The sequence below is a fragment of the Tamandua tetradactyla genome, chromosome 15 (assembly GCF_023851605.1).
Source record: "Tamandua tetradactyla isolate mTamTet1 chromosome 15, mTamTet1.pri, whole genome shotgun sequence".
In the NCBI taxonomy this organism is placed as follows: domain Eukaryota; kingdom Metazoa; phylum Chordata; class Mammalia; order Pilosa; family Myrmecophagidae; genus Tamandua; species Tamandua tetradactyla.
The window spans coordinates 63,833,563-63,848,187 of NC_135341.1; the positions used below are offsets into that span (position 1 = coordinate 63,833,563).

General features: G+C 37.0%; 1 protein-coding gene across 19 annotated transcripts in view; it reads left to right on the forward strand.

Annotated features, from left to right (window-relative positions):
- The window catches only part of THRB (thyroid hormone receptor beta), a 439,676-nt gene that overhangs the window by 139,690 nt on the left and 285,361 nt on the right, over window positions 1–14,625 (forward strand). For 12 of the 19 annotated variants that reach the window (XM_077129992.1, XM_077129987.1, XM_077129986.1 and 9 more), the window contains one exon: window positions 7,017–7,122. The exons of the other annotated variants lie outside the window; for them this stretch is intronic. The gene's annotated coding sequence lies outside the window, so the exon portion shown is untranslated. The remainder of the gene's footprint in view (window positions 1–7,016; window positions 7,123–14,625) is intronic. 19 annotated transcript variants of the gene reach the window in all.

Genomic DNA, 14,625 nt, shown 5'->3' on the forward strand with positions numbered 1-14,625 from the left:
AAGGAGGACTTCCATATCCTTCTCTGTTCACAGCAGCCAGCCAGGGGCCAGACGCTGAGGCAGCCTGCCTTGAGACTGGGGGATGGGTGCCAGCAACTGCTTCAGAGTGAGCTACTCAGGCTCTTCCTCTACTCTTCCCTGGATGCTGTACAGTGCTTCCTTGGCTCTTATACAGCGCCCAGTACAGTTGTTTTAGATAGTTCCTCCTGTCCACTAGTTCTTTTGGAGGAATGTGTCTGGGAGCTCCCTACTCTGCCGTCTTCTCTGGAAATTCCCCTCTTGTAGATATTTTTATTGCAACTACAAGATACATGATGGATGTGCTAATTGGCAGATTGACAAATGGAGAGACAAAGAAAGAGATACATAAGGTGAAATGCATTCATTTATTTGGTTTCTGAGCCAGGTTCTTTGTTGGGGACTCAATGGTCCCCACCTTTCATGGAGAGTATAGTCTAACAGATGGGAATATGTATTAATCACACACATATTGATGTACATTTAATAAGTTAAGTGCCACAAAAAAAAGTATGTGAGTTTCTCTGGAGAGTGATGATTGTGTTGAAATTTGAAAGATGAAAGAAAACTATGTTGGGTTAGAGGGAAATGTTCCAGGCAGAGGCCAGTGCAAGAGGCTAAACCAGAAGGACCACAGCTTATTCAAGGACCTGAAGGTGCCCTGAGTAGCTAGATTGCAGACTGAACAGAAGAGGGAGGAGTACCATGTTGGATTCCAGTTAGGAAGCCATTGTAGAAGTTCAAGTGGAAGGATGAAGGAAGCTTGGGCTATCATGAAGGTTGCTTGGGCTAGCATGCCATTGGAGAAACATGGGTAGATTTGTGAGTCTTTTGGAAATAAAGTCTATATGATTTAGTGTGGGTCAGATGTAGCAGAAAGGGGGAAGGAAGTAAAATATGTTTCTTTTGTCTTCTGTTCCTTTCTTCTTTCTCTTCTTTCTTTCTTTTTTCCTTTCCTTTACCTTCTCTTTTCTTCCTTCCTTCCTTTCTTAATATATATGGAATTAGCCTACACTTACTGTTCTGTACCTTGCTTTTTTCTCTTGATAATATATTTTTATGTTTTCTCCATTTCAGTAATATCTTTTTAATGAATACACTGTATTTTAAGTTATAAATGTGCCACTGTTCTTTTAACCAGTGCCTTATTCATGAGGTATAGTAGGTTGCTTCTGTTTATTTGTATATATTTGGGGAAAGGGTAGTTTTTTAATTTCAAACAATAGTACAGTTAGTATACATATACTGTGGATTTGAAGATTTTAGCAAATTATCTTTATGATAAATTCCCATCGGTAATTGCTGGGTTGCAAAACTGGTACACTTAATATTTGATAAACGTCATCAAATGGGTGTAAAACAAGGTTGCAGCAATTTACATCATCACTGGTTATTTATGAGATTGCTTCTTTCTCCATGCCATCAATAATGAAGTTTGTAAATTATTTTGGCAATCTAATTGATACTAAATCTTTCTGTGATTTGCCTTCTTTTAAAATATGGGAATGTGTATGTGCATGTGTATGTTGGTATAATCAGCGATTTAAAATTCTTTTTAGAGTGCTCAGTTTATTTATGGATTCTTAATCTGAATCCATTTGTTTGTTGAGTTTTTCTGTATTTGTGAACAATTTTTGTTAAGGATTTTTTGATATCTAGATACTATAAATACCAAAAAAGCATTTGATAAAATTACCAACTATAACTCTTTCCTCCTAATTTATTTATTATTTCTCCAGAAGTATTATTTTGGTATTCCTTTTGTATCCTGAGCTCTGCAGTATCTCTTTCCAGTACATTCTACAATCTTCTCAACCTGATCTTTACTTTATTCTTTCATCAAGCTCATCCTTTTAAATATCTTTTATGGTGCAGAGTATTTTATGGGCCTTTTCTTGCTTTATGATGTCTTTTTTTTTTTTCAAAGACATCAGTCTTTGCTTGCTACCTTTCTCTCTCTCTCCTTCCTTCTCTCCTTTTTTTATTCCTGTTTTTTTTTTTTTTTGGCATAGTTGCTCTGTGATTCATTTTTGTCTTTCTCACATTTAGTGTGGCTTTACTGTCTATTTTCTGAGATATTATGTATAGGTGAATCAGACCTGATTGTCATCCCATTGTCTCTGAAACTAGTTTATCTTCTCCTAGAGCTTAAGTTTGAGGATTGGGTATTACTGGGATTTTACTTTTCTTGAGAATAGGGAGGGGAGAAATCAGCTGGATTAGTCATATTTGGTAAATCTGGGCTCAGCTTTTTTTTGTAGTTTTATTTAGCATGTCATTCTGGGAGTCGTTATTTTAAGACAAGGGGATTTTCCAGCTTATCAGTGGGAACTGTTGGGTTTCAGATCATGCTATAATTTAGAGAGAGTTTTGATACTTTTGCTTTTAATAGAGAGAATTCTATGCACTTAATTCTCCTGCCACAGCTTCCTATTCCCAGGCATCATTTTTTGCCTTAGTGAATCAGTGTGGTGATGGTGGGCCAGGACTTCTACTTTAAAGGCTTACACTGTAAAACATTCCCAGCTTACCCTGCCTACTTTCCGAATGTTCCCCTCTGAATTGTGGGGCATTTGTGAGATTGCTCCAAAATCTGTCCGATTCTCCTAGAATTTCTTTCCTCTCCTAGAACTGCTTTGGAGATAGAGATAAATTAATCTACATTATTATATCTCTTTATTATTTTATTTCTCATTTTCTGATCACCATTTTTCAAATATTATTTTACTAAATTGTATCTCTTCCATTATTATAATGTTGGCATATTTTGCTTAATGTTTGAAATATTTATTCATCTCATTTGGTGGAATTTGAAGTTAAAGTGTGATATGGGAGCTAGTAATTTTTTTACTTTGGGATGAATCTTTTGAGAAAAACTAATGATCCTTTCCGAATTTATTTATATTTCTATAAAGCCTAGTATTTAATCATTTCATTTTTTTGTCTTTTAAATGGGGCTATGGTCTGTATTGAAACAGCTTTAAAGTAGTGGGAAGAGAAATGGACTTGATGTTAGAAGATATGGGTTCAAATTCCAAAAAACCTCAACATTCCGGGGCTTGAGAGTATCTTCTGAAAAAGAGGATAAAGTCACCAACTTTTCAAGGTTGTTATGATAATGTTGACAAAACTTTTCTTGTGATTTTCTATCAGTAGTTGTTTGAGAGAGCAGGCAGATTTAGGTTTAAGTGGCATTTAAGCATGGTCCCTGAAGTTGCTTTCTTTCTTTTCTTTTTCCATAGTTAAATATAATAATTCTAAAATGTGTGAACATGAAGTGCTTCAGTATGACAAAGCAACCAAATCCAAAATTATTATTTAAAAGAAAAGCATAGTGTGCTACTTTAAAATATGGCTGTTAGCACTTGGCTTTGCCTTACAGAAATTTGCTTTTCTTTTATTTTTTTTTAATCCTTCAGTCACCAAATGAAAGTAATGCAGAAAAAAAAAAAGTGTGCCAAGGAATTAGTGTATTTGCGTTTTGTATCTTTAGTGTTTAACAGTTTTATAATCCAAGTTTATAACTTGTTGAGAACAATAGACTATTTTAAGCACGTTAAGCTTTGCAAAAGATTAACGTTTGATATGCCTGACAAGATTTAAATTTTGAGAGTAATAGAGAGGATTATTTACTATTGCTGTGTTCTGAATTTTTTAGTAAGACTCTTACACCTATCCTTAATGTATTACATTAATTTGCAGCCAACGTGATTCAATCACTTTTTCTTAGTGCATATGATCTTAATAAAAAGGGAAATAGGGAGGCCTTAATCTAAATGTTAATTTTCGCTTCACTTTACTTTTCAGTTTTGTGTTGATTTTATATCTTTATTAAAATCTATAGAAATATAAAATATCTAAGAATCCATATCCTAATATATAACAGTATTAGGACCTTGATTACACAAATGCTTTCGTTCGTTTTCTATGGTTTGAAAATTTTATAATTATTTCATTGCTTTTTAAATGATAGTTTCAAACTTAAAGGCTTTTTATTGCAGCAAGACATGATATAACATTTAAGTAGTCTGAAAATGGACGTTATAAATACACACATAAATACGCATATATTTAAATACTTTATATGTACATGCACATATTTAAATACTTTAACATATAGCAGGAACACGCCTATGTGGTCCCTTCTTATGTAATTTTCCATTATAGGTTCAAGATGTGAATTTGCTTTAAAAGTATGTGCTCGAGCATAGGCCTGCCTTGCCAATAACAATAAAATGTTGTCTCAGAAAATATTTAGCTTTTAATATTTATTCTGCACAGACCCTAAGCTGGCATAGTATAGTGCAAATTAAATCTACACCATTTGATTCAGTGTCTCCCCTGTGTCTTTCTATTCCACTTGAAATAGTTGATTGCTTTGGCTAATTAAGAAGACTTTTTCCCTTAGTTTTTAATCTGAAATCCATCATAAGGTGACTGCATGATTTTTAGGTCTGAAAACCTACTGTTTGTTTATGGTTAATCCTAATCACCTTGTCTGTTTTCGTGGCAGGCTTGTCAGAAGTCTTTGTGGCCTATGACAGAGTCACCCTGGCCAGTGTGGGAAGAGTGGTTACCTTTGTGCACCCTTTCAAGCAGCCAGGAATCGTGGCTGGCCTCCAAGGTGTCAGCTGAGGCCTGGGAGTGCTTGGGTTGTTTGGGAGGTCATATGATAGAAAAATCACCAGTGAGGTTGCCATACATAGCCCTAAAGCACCCACTTGTTTTCAGAAAGGATCAGACTAGGAATAAAGGAGCTGTATTGACTTGAGTTTATGCACCTTTCTCCTTTTCAGTGTGTTTGCACACACATTATCTTGCCAGATCGTGAGAATAAAGCAGTCAGAAGTCTCCATTTAAACAACCAATATCTCACACCAAGGAGCCTTGTTTGAAAATTAACCATCTAGACTTTGGTCTTTACTGGCATGTTCCAATTTACGTTTTTTCTTTGAAAGATATAGAACCCTTATTCAAAAGAAATCTTAATCTGACACCCAGTGTATAAGACAGTTGATTGCCCAGGTGCTTTAATTCACAGCTGAGTAGGGGGTACACAGTTTTATCCTTATGGGCCCTATTCCCCTCCTGTGTCCCTGAGGAGCCCCCCAAAATCCCCTGACGCTCCATGGAGAATAGTGCGGAAACCACAGCAAAAACAGAACTTGTAGGATATCTGTTGGCCCACAGCATTCTCAGTTCTGAAATTCTAGATTATTTTCAGGCATATCCTGAATTTTCAGAAGTGATGGAAAAAGCATCCTGGTACAGTAGCAAAGTACCACAGTCATGACTCAGTCATCTCTGGTCATGACTCCAGTTCTAATATATTATGTGACTTTTGGCATGAGGTTTAATTTCCTGGATCTCAGTGTTCCCTATCTGTAAACTGGGGGTGTCAGACAATCATGGAAAATGCCTGGGGATCTTTGATTAAAAGATACCATGTCAGTGGGTTTATACTGAGAGGAACTGTTGATGTCTGAGTCATCCCAGTATAAAGGCATATCCCTGAATATCCCCAGGGCCAGCTTTTCTGGCCCATTCAGTTGTGACCTGGGTAGGGGCATCAAACCTGGAGTATGTCAATGTATGCAGAGGAAATATCTATGGCTGATTTCATCAGAAGGAAACTGTATATTGCAATTACGTAGCATCTTAAGACTTCCTCTTCAGCACATCAGGTTAGGCACTTGTTTTAAATTAACACCATAAATGTTTAATTTAATAGAATATAAAGAACAATGGATTAGGAATTGAAAGATCCAGTAGCGTGTTAGAGCTAGCTTGCCCTGGCTCAAAAGAGCCAGTTTTGCATGTTACTTTTCAACTTTTCATGTAGTAACATCATGTTGGTAGTTTTGTTGTGTTTTGTTTTGTTTTAGGGACAAATTGATCATTCTTATTTTTATTTTTTCTTTAATTTTTTTAAATTGACAGGCCAAAACAACATATAAACATGAACATTCATATACAAGCATTCCATGTATGATGTACAATCAATGGCTCACAATATCATCACATAGTAGTATATTCATCACCATGATCATTTTTTTAGAACTCTTACATCACTCCAGAAAAAGAAATAAAAAGAAAAACTTACACATACCATACCTCTTACCCCTCCCTCTCATTGACCACTAATATTTCCATCTACCCAGTATATATTAACCTTTGGTCCCCCTAATTTTTCTCTATACCCCTTACTACTCTTTCATTGATCCCTAGTATTTCAGTCTACTCAATTTGTTTTAACATTTCTTCCCCCTGTTTATTAATTTTTAATCCATATTTTTTACTTATTTGTCCATACCATAGGTAAAAGGAGCATCAGACACAAGGTTTTCACAATCACAGAGTCACATTGCGAAAGCTGTATCAAGAGTACATCTTCAAGAAACATGGCTACTGGAACACAGCTCTACAGTTTCAGGCACTTCCCTCTAGCTTCTCTAATACCCCTCATGTTGGTAGTTTGAGATTGATTATGGTAGAATTATTTAACCTAGAAATCAGCAAATTCTAAAAATTGTAGCTCTCTCTCTCTTTTTTTTTGGAGATCTCTTTTACCAGCATACCACTAAGTTGAAAGACTTGAATTGTAGAAGAGGTTTAAACATTTTAAGCCTCAATTTTCTCATCTATTAAGTGTGCTAGGCAATACTTGTTCTGCCTGTCCCGCAGATTGGCCATGGAAATCCAAATGGATGTGAAAGACCTTTCAAAACCAAAACAAATGCCAGTGGAAGTTGGAGCATCATTATTTCCAGTGTTTATGGGAAGGAGAGAGAATAGCATAATGAACATGAATCGAACTTTTTTCCTTCATGAAACACCTAGAATGAATGTCACTCATACCAGATCTTACAAACACAAAACTATATATGCTTTTAAATAATATCAATTGTCGGTTGAACTACCTTGAAGCATATTTTAGAGCCAATCTTTAAAATGGAGTTGTAGCCTAACGTAGAAAAATGTCTTTGGTGCTTCTAAAGGTTGGGACCACTGGTTACTGGAGGGATTCTGATGAGCACCAGCTTCAGAAGTGCCCTGATTCCATCCTGGGGATGCTTCTCCTGATATTCCTGTGACACAACGCAGGTGAGGAGATGGGGCTGGATTTTTCCTTACTGAAGATGCTGGAAGCTAGACAATCTCTGACCGTGTGGGTAGCACTCATGACGCTGCAATCTGGATGGAAGCGTAACCCTGAGTAAATATATCACTGCTGGCAATTTCCACAGGGGCTTTCAAATTAAATCTGAACACCAAATTAAATCTAAACACCCAAATAAATCAGTCTACAGGCAAATGATTATTATTAATAAGATATACTCAGTTATAACCTCTCTCTTTTTAGTAGGCTAACTATGAATATTATCTAGGGCCTCTAGTATCCTTGATGGGAAAAATATCTTCTTGAGTGGTATAGATAGACAAGTCATACCCTTCATTTTGTCCTTTGCTCTCAAGCTAAATTGATCACTTTGGATGTTTACCTGTCTTGGATAGGATTTTTACCTTCTCTATTGCTCAGAATGGACTTAGGAATTACACAGAACTGTCTTGTAGCTCCAGCTCTGGGCATCTACTGGTCCTCTGCCCTTGTAGAATTACTTATCCTCCCTAAGCCTCTGTCTCTTTATCCATAAAATGAAGTTAAAAATAGTTCCTCTTTCCTAGGGCTGACTTGAGAATTAAATGTAAACAAAGCTCATTTAACCTCTTGTCATTTACCTTTTGAATGAGATGAATGGAGACTTGGCCTAAAAGCCGGTGCTGACTTCAGTTGGGATCTTGACCAGCAACACCATGAAGTGAAGCTGGAGCCAGAGTGGCTGGAACTACAATCAGGCAACCACCCAGCTCTGGGAGCCAGGGGCTAGTTTGAATTTGTCAGAGGTAAAAGGGGCATTGATAAGGAAGTAGTGATATAGTGCTTTGTTGCATTATGCCCCTGGGAGGTTCCCTAGCACTTCCGGTTATTTTCCAATTTTGGTTCAGGGGGCTTTCCCAGACCCATGTGGTCACTGGAGGATATTCTAGAAGATTGAGTGTTGCCCCTCCCAGGAAGTTATTCTATGGATTATTAGCTATGTGGAGAGGTGCCTTTGATGTTAGAGAATATTCTTCTCCTGCTCCTTTATTATACTTATGTGTACACATTCACACACCCCTGCCGTGATCATCTTGACATACCTCTGCAATAAAGCTAGTTGCAGTGGGACTGAAAGAGGTAATGTGCATGGTAGAAGGAAGAGTCATCCTTAATTTAAAAAAAAAATCAAAGTAAAGATTCCAGGGCAATCGCGTGCCAAGAGGCCATGAGGGCACACATTGTAGAGAACTTAAAAACAATAATAAAACCGATTAAAATGCAGTTGGCTTTTTGTTATCAAAATTCCTCATTCTAAACAGTCTCAGTAATAAAATATACCTGAAAAAAATTTTGTTGCTCTGAGTTCTAAATAATTGCTGCAATTACTGTTCAGTTTTAATAGTATGTATTTCATCTTTAAATTAGCACAATTTATCAGTTATCTTTTAATAAGCATTATATCACATATGAAAGTTAATTTGGAAACTCCCTGTTATCCAGTCAGCCCCAGAACATGTAAACACAGTTTCAAGAGTTAATTTCCAAAGGTTTGGGACAGTGTTCAGTGCTTTGGGTTTAGTTTGTGTCTCTGACCCTGGGGTATTTAAATAGATTCAAAATGAACAACTATAGTTCAGTGATTGTGCAGTCAAAGAAATAGATCATGAGTTACTTCAGCTCTGTCATACTGTATAACCCTTGGAATTTTTATTTGTGCTTTAAATTTAAAATAGTGAAACTGTGTTCAGGCTTGTGACATGAAATATTTTTGTTTGTTAAGTGCAAATTTTAGTTAGACATGAAACATATTTGTTTTAGTTTATGGTTATTGAAAAAAAAATTGTATAGCAGAGGAAATTGTTAAAAAGTGACTCATCCTGAGTGTAAAATACTGTTCCAGTGTTAGTTTCAGACAAATGGATAGACCTCTATCTTCTGAAGTCTTACAATGAAAGTTAACTTTTTTCTACTCATCCTCCCTTTCTTCAGCTCTTTTGAAGTACAAACTTCCCTGTTAAGAAAGCAGTGTGTACAATGAAAGCTCCGAAGCCATTAGTGACCTGAACTGAAATCTCAGCTCTGCTGGTGGGATCTGGGATCCCTATGTTCCTCTCCATTTCTTCTTTTGAGAGAAATCTCCTGGCAAGTCATTGTGATGATTAAACCTAGGGTAGTTTGGAAACAGACACCATAGTGTCTCACATGGTGGATATAACATGAATTTCCCTCTCCCTTTCCACCTTCTCCTTCTCTTTCCAGCACTGGCATTGTTCGTACCTGCCAGTGGTCTTATCATTATAGAATTATGGCTAGTTGAAGTAATATGTACATGACATTTACAACGCTTTATATGCTCAATAACTAAGGCATGGTCATGTTTATAACTGCCCCGCCCCACCCCTTCCTCTCTTGATTCCAATTTAAAAGGGTATTTCGTTTTGCTAAAGCTGCCAGAAGGCAATATGCCAGAAATGGATTGACTTTTGCAAAGGGGATTTTAAGGGTTACAAATTTACAGTTCTAAGGCCATGAAAATGTCTAAATTAAGGCATCAACAAGAGGATACCTTTACCTAAGAAAGGCCAATCATGTCTTCTGTCATGTGGAAAGGTACATGACAACATCTACGGGTCCTTCTCTCCTGGTTTGGTTTCCAGAACTCTCAGCTCCTGTGGGTCTTCTGGCTTCTGCTGGGGCAGTTTCTTTCTCTATGCATCCTTCACTTCATGCATCTCTGCTCTTGGTGTCAGTTCTGAACTCTCTCTCTGTTTTCTGCATTTTATTATTGTCTTGGTTTGTTAATGTTGCCAGAAATGCAATATACCAGAGATGGAAAGGCTTTGAAAAAGGGAATTTATTAAGTTACAAGTTTAAGTTCTAAGGCCATAAAAATGTTCAACTTAAGGCATCCAGGAAAAGATACCTTGACTCAAGAAAGGCTGATGGGTCCAGAACACCTCTCTCAGCTGGAAAAGCATGTGGCTTATGTCTGCTGGTCCTTTGGCTCCTGGTTTCAAAAGAGCTTCCTGTAGGGGCATTTTCTTTCTTTGGAAAAGGTCTCTGGCTATGTCAGCTCTGAAGTTTTTTCCAAAATGGTTCACTCTTAAAGGACTCCAGTAAGCAATCCACCTTAAATGAGTAAAGACACTTCACCATGAAAACCACCTGATCAGAAGGGGCCCCCACAATTGAGTGGGTCACATCTCCATGCAAACAACTTAATCAAAAAGATCCCACCAACAATATTGAATCAGGATTAAAGAACCTGGATTTTTGGGCTACACAACAGTTTTAAACCAACCCAGTTCTTTTCATAGAGGAGTCCAGCAAAAGGATTAAGACCCATCTTAAATTTGTTGGGTCATATCTCCATGGAAACAACCTAATCAAAAGGTCCCACCCACAATAGGTATGCAAGTACAAATGGATAAAAAGAGCATAGATTTTTTTGGAGTGCATAACAGTTTCAAATCAGCAAAAACGGAAGGTTAAATTAGGGAATTTCTGAGCTACATTCCAGTTCTAAAATGCTATGTGAATCTTGCCCTGATGAGTGAAGTCATAATTGCACATACAAAGTGGGAAGAGGGAGTGCTTGTGCATGGTGAGTTGAGGTATACATGAATTTTCTTATCTTCATGGCCATTGCCAAGGAAACAGTGTAGTTAAGGTGCCATCAACACTGTGCGGAATCACAGCTTTTATTGGTTTGTGCAGTGAAGGACACAGATACATGGAAGAAAGGACACAATTAAGCCAAAACAGATCATCTCATTTTTTAAGGATATTCATCTGATGCTAGTAGTGACATCCAAAATAACAGTGTCAACTTTTCTTCAACCTTTCTATCAAGTTGTAGCATTGTGTCTAATCTTCTTTGGTTTATACCTAACATTAATTTTTCTTATGTTGTATGAGTGGAACATTCTATCAGTCAGGCTAAAATCTATTTTGTCTTTTACTTTTGTCATAGGAATTGGGTAAAGATCACATTAGATAATATATAGGAAAGATTTTATAAACCATAAAGCAATTATATATGTGAATCATTGTTATTATCTTATATAAGGATTAGTAAACTATGGCCTAATGACCAAAGATGGCTCTCCACCTGTTTTTGTGCTAACCTGAGGCTACTCTAGCCCCTTTACAGATTTTGGCTTAATATAGTCATCTCATGTTTAACTCCACCACCAGTATTGAGCCCCAGGCTTAATGTTACTGGTCCCAAGGCTAATTCACTATTTGCTTCTATGGCAATCATAGCTTACCCATTTGCTTTCCACTTACTGTTCTTGTTTTAGTTCATTGTGCCCCTTAGAGATTTCCTTTGAGACCAGCAGTTCTTTGAAAGTTTTGCTTGTTGTAATCTAGCTGTATCACCATGGGAAGTCCTTTAGATTATCTACACTATCATACCGACAGAAGTAATCTTCAAAACATGTCCCATGCACTAATACTCAGTGTAGATGAGAAGGCAGGAACATCAAGCAACTTGTGCCTGTCTGTCAGCTCTAACAGGCAGAACAGGACTTGTACCCAGTCAGTCTGAGTCATGAACCCAAGGGCTCACCTGCTATACTCTTGTTATAGTAACCTGCTATGTAAAGCCTGAATGTTGATATGCACTCTTTGAGGAAATAGGCCCAAATAATCACTAATTCATGTCTCAGTGTGGTCCATAAAGATTGCAAATTCTTCTTCCCTGGCTGCACTTTCCAACCCAAAGAACTGTTCATCTTTGCTTGATATATGAAAGTGTTTTAACATTCCTTTGTCTGAGTTGACCAAAGTGTTAAATCATAGTCTGATTTTGAAGGCTTCCCTGACCTCTTCCCAAGTGTGATTGCTCACTTCCTTTTCAGTTTCTTCTTTGAGCTCTGTTGTTGCTTCCTCTAATTCATTCTGGATTCCATATCTTTACACCCAATAAGCCGAAAGTATTCTGAGAGTGAAAGATTCCATGCCTTTACTATCAAAAAGCTGAAAGTATTTTCAGTGTGACCCCTCAAACCACTCAATCAGCTCAATCCCCGGCAAACAACTGGTCCTTCAGTACACGTTTTTTTAATGTGTCATCAGTTCTGCAAATGTTAGTTAGCATAATTTGAAAAGGGACAGCTGTGGTTATAGTCACAAAGAAAATGAATATTAAACCAAAAGACCCAATGAGTGGCAGTATGAATAACTTACCTTCTGGATCCTTAGAAAGATCAGAATTCACATTCTTTAGGAAGGAGGGAGACTGCAAGGTTGGTGGATGAAAACATAGGTGAAGAAAGCAGGGGGCAGAGGTTGGGCCTTGGCCTCTCACTCCTGCCCATTACTGTCAATTGGCCTTGACTTTACCTAAGCACAGGGAGAAAACTGAGTAGAAGTGGAGCTCTGGTTTACCCTGGACTCACCCAGCCCTAATCTAGAATTGGCACTTCTGTTCAAGTCACCAGCAAGTAAGGCAATGTCTACATTTAGGCCAAGTGGAAGATGCTTGTTTTGTATGTAGTGAATCGACTTGACTCAACCATGGTTGATAGCAAGTATCATTGATGTATTGTATATATAATTGACTGCTGAAAACTAGAACTGGGTAAGGTTCTGGGTCTTCAGGGGATTTGAATATGAATAACATATCTGGATAAGAGTAAGACAATGGTTGTAATAATAATTTGATCTGATTTCCCAAAGACAGTTCCAATTTCAAACATTTCATCCCATTGTAGTTAAGTATGCCTATACTGGTCAGACGCATACTGCATTTTAGTTTGGGAATAGCAATTATGCTTTGATGTGCAAATAATTTGTACTTAGACCAACTGATTAATATTGGAAGTAGCCACGTGAGCCAAAGTAGGCGAATAATTCTAGCCTTCCAAATTCATTACACAGATATTTAGCCAAAAAATGTGGTTGAGGTCAAAATACCCTTGGTTAAAACTTATCATTTCCTTCTAAGTTTGTATATTGTGAAGTTTCTTTTATATTGCTTTGTCAATACATTGAAATAAAGAGAAAGATATATTCTAAAGGAATTGGTATTTCTCATGAGCTTCTAGAACCAATGTAGTGAGTGGTCACCAAGGAAAGAAAAATATTTTATTTTATGGGACTGCCCCGAAGTGATAGTACCATGCAACTTTTAAATTTCCAAGCTTTGCAAATGAACGTTTATGAGCAAATCAAATTAACTTTTCTAGCTGATAAAAACTTTGCATATGGCAATTGACAATCTTGCTCACAGGCACAGTATTTTCGTGTGTGTGTGTGTGATTCCCACTATTTACAATTATGAGTGTTAATGGATTTACCCTTTCCAAATTCTCTCTTATCTGCAGCCCAAAGTTTCCAAAGATTAAACTGCCCAGGACCTTAAAAAGGCAGCCATATTATTAAACTTGTTTAAGCCATTCTAGCTGGTCAAAAAAGATTTAGTTTATTTGTTTTTTTATAAACTCCAGTGATACCAAGTTGGCTCCAGTCTCTGCAGCATTAATCATTTCCTCTCTGCCATCTGTCAGTTTTCAAACATGGGCAGAGGGAGTACCTGCTCAGTCCCCTGCCTGTTCCTGTACACTCTTGAGCACTTGCTGATTTGTAGGAGGTAAACTTGCCCCTCAGTGGATTGGTACACTCTTTCAAGTAACTCTTGGTGACCGTGGTAGGAAATAATGCTCCGGGATACAAATGGTCAGGCTAATAATGTAGTAGGTATATGGTTTCTCTTTTAAATACAAGGCTTAGGAATGTTTTTAAATGAGGCAATTTACCTCAAACATGCAGGGATGAGGAATCCTTCCCTTTTGGTATATTCTGAGCATATTTGGAATTAAGATGTCAAAGTGAATAAGATCAGGAAAAAATAGGCATTCTAGTATGGAAAGTATAGAAATTTTTATATAGATATGTTCATGTCTATGAGCTGTCTTTTCACTGCAAAGGGATGTAATTTGCTTATTTTTATTTCTCTAAAATAAATTTTAGGGCGGGCCACGGTGGCTCAGCAGGCAAGAATGCTTGCCTGCCATGCCAGAGGACCCGGGTTCGATTCCCAGTGCCTGCCCATGTAAAAAAATAATAATAATAAATAAATAAATAAAATTTTAAAATATTAAAATAACCCCATCAAGACTTTTTGAAGCCTACTTTTCACCTTAATTTGTTTTGTATAAAAGGTATAACCTGTATAGACTGATTTCTTTTATTTATGTTTTTCATCTTTGTATTTTTTCCGTGTGACACACCATTGGTAGCACTTTCCCTAGAGAGCAGTATAAGTCATATCTAATTATTATTTCTTTCAGACAAGTGACAAAGCAGAAAGGTTTTGGTCTCCAAAATCAGAACTAGGTTTGAATTCTGATTCACTTATTAACCAGGTGATGTTGAACAAGTTGTTTAAACTTCTCAATTCTCAGTCTTCTCATCTGTAAAATGGAGACAATATCTATTTCATAGGCTATCGTAAAGGATTAAAAATAAGTTGTGGGAAGTTCTTTTTATGTTGTAGG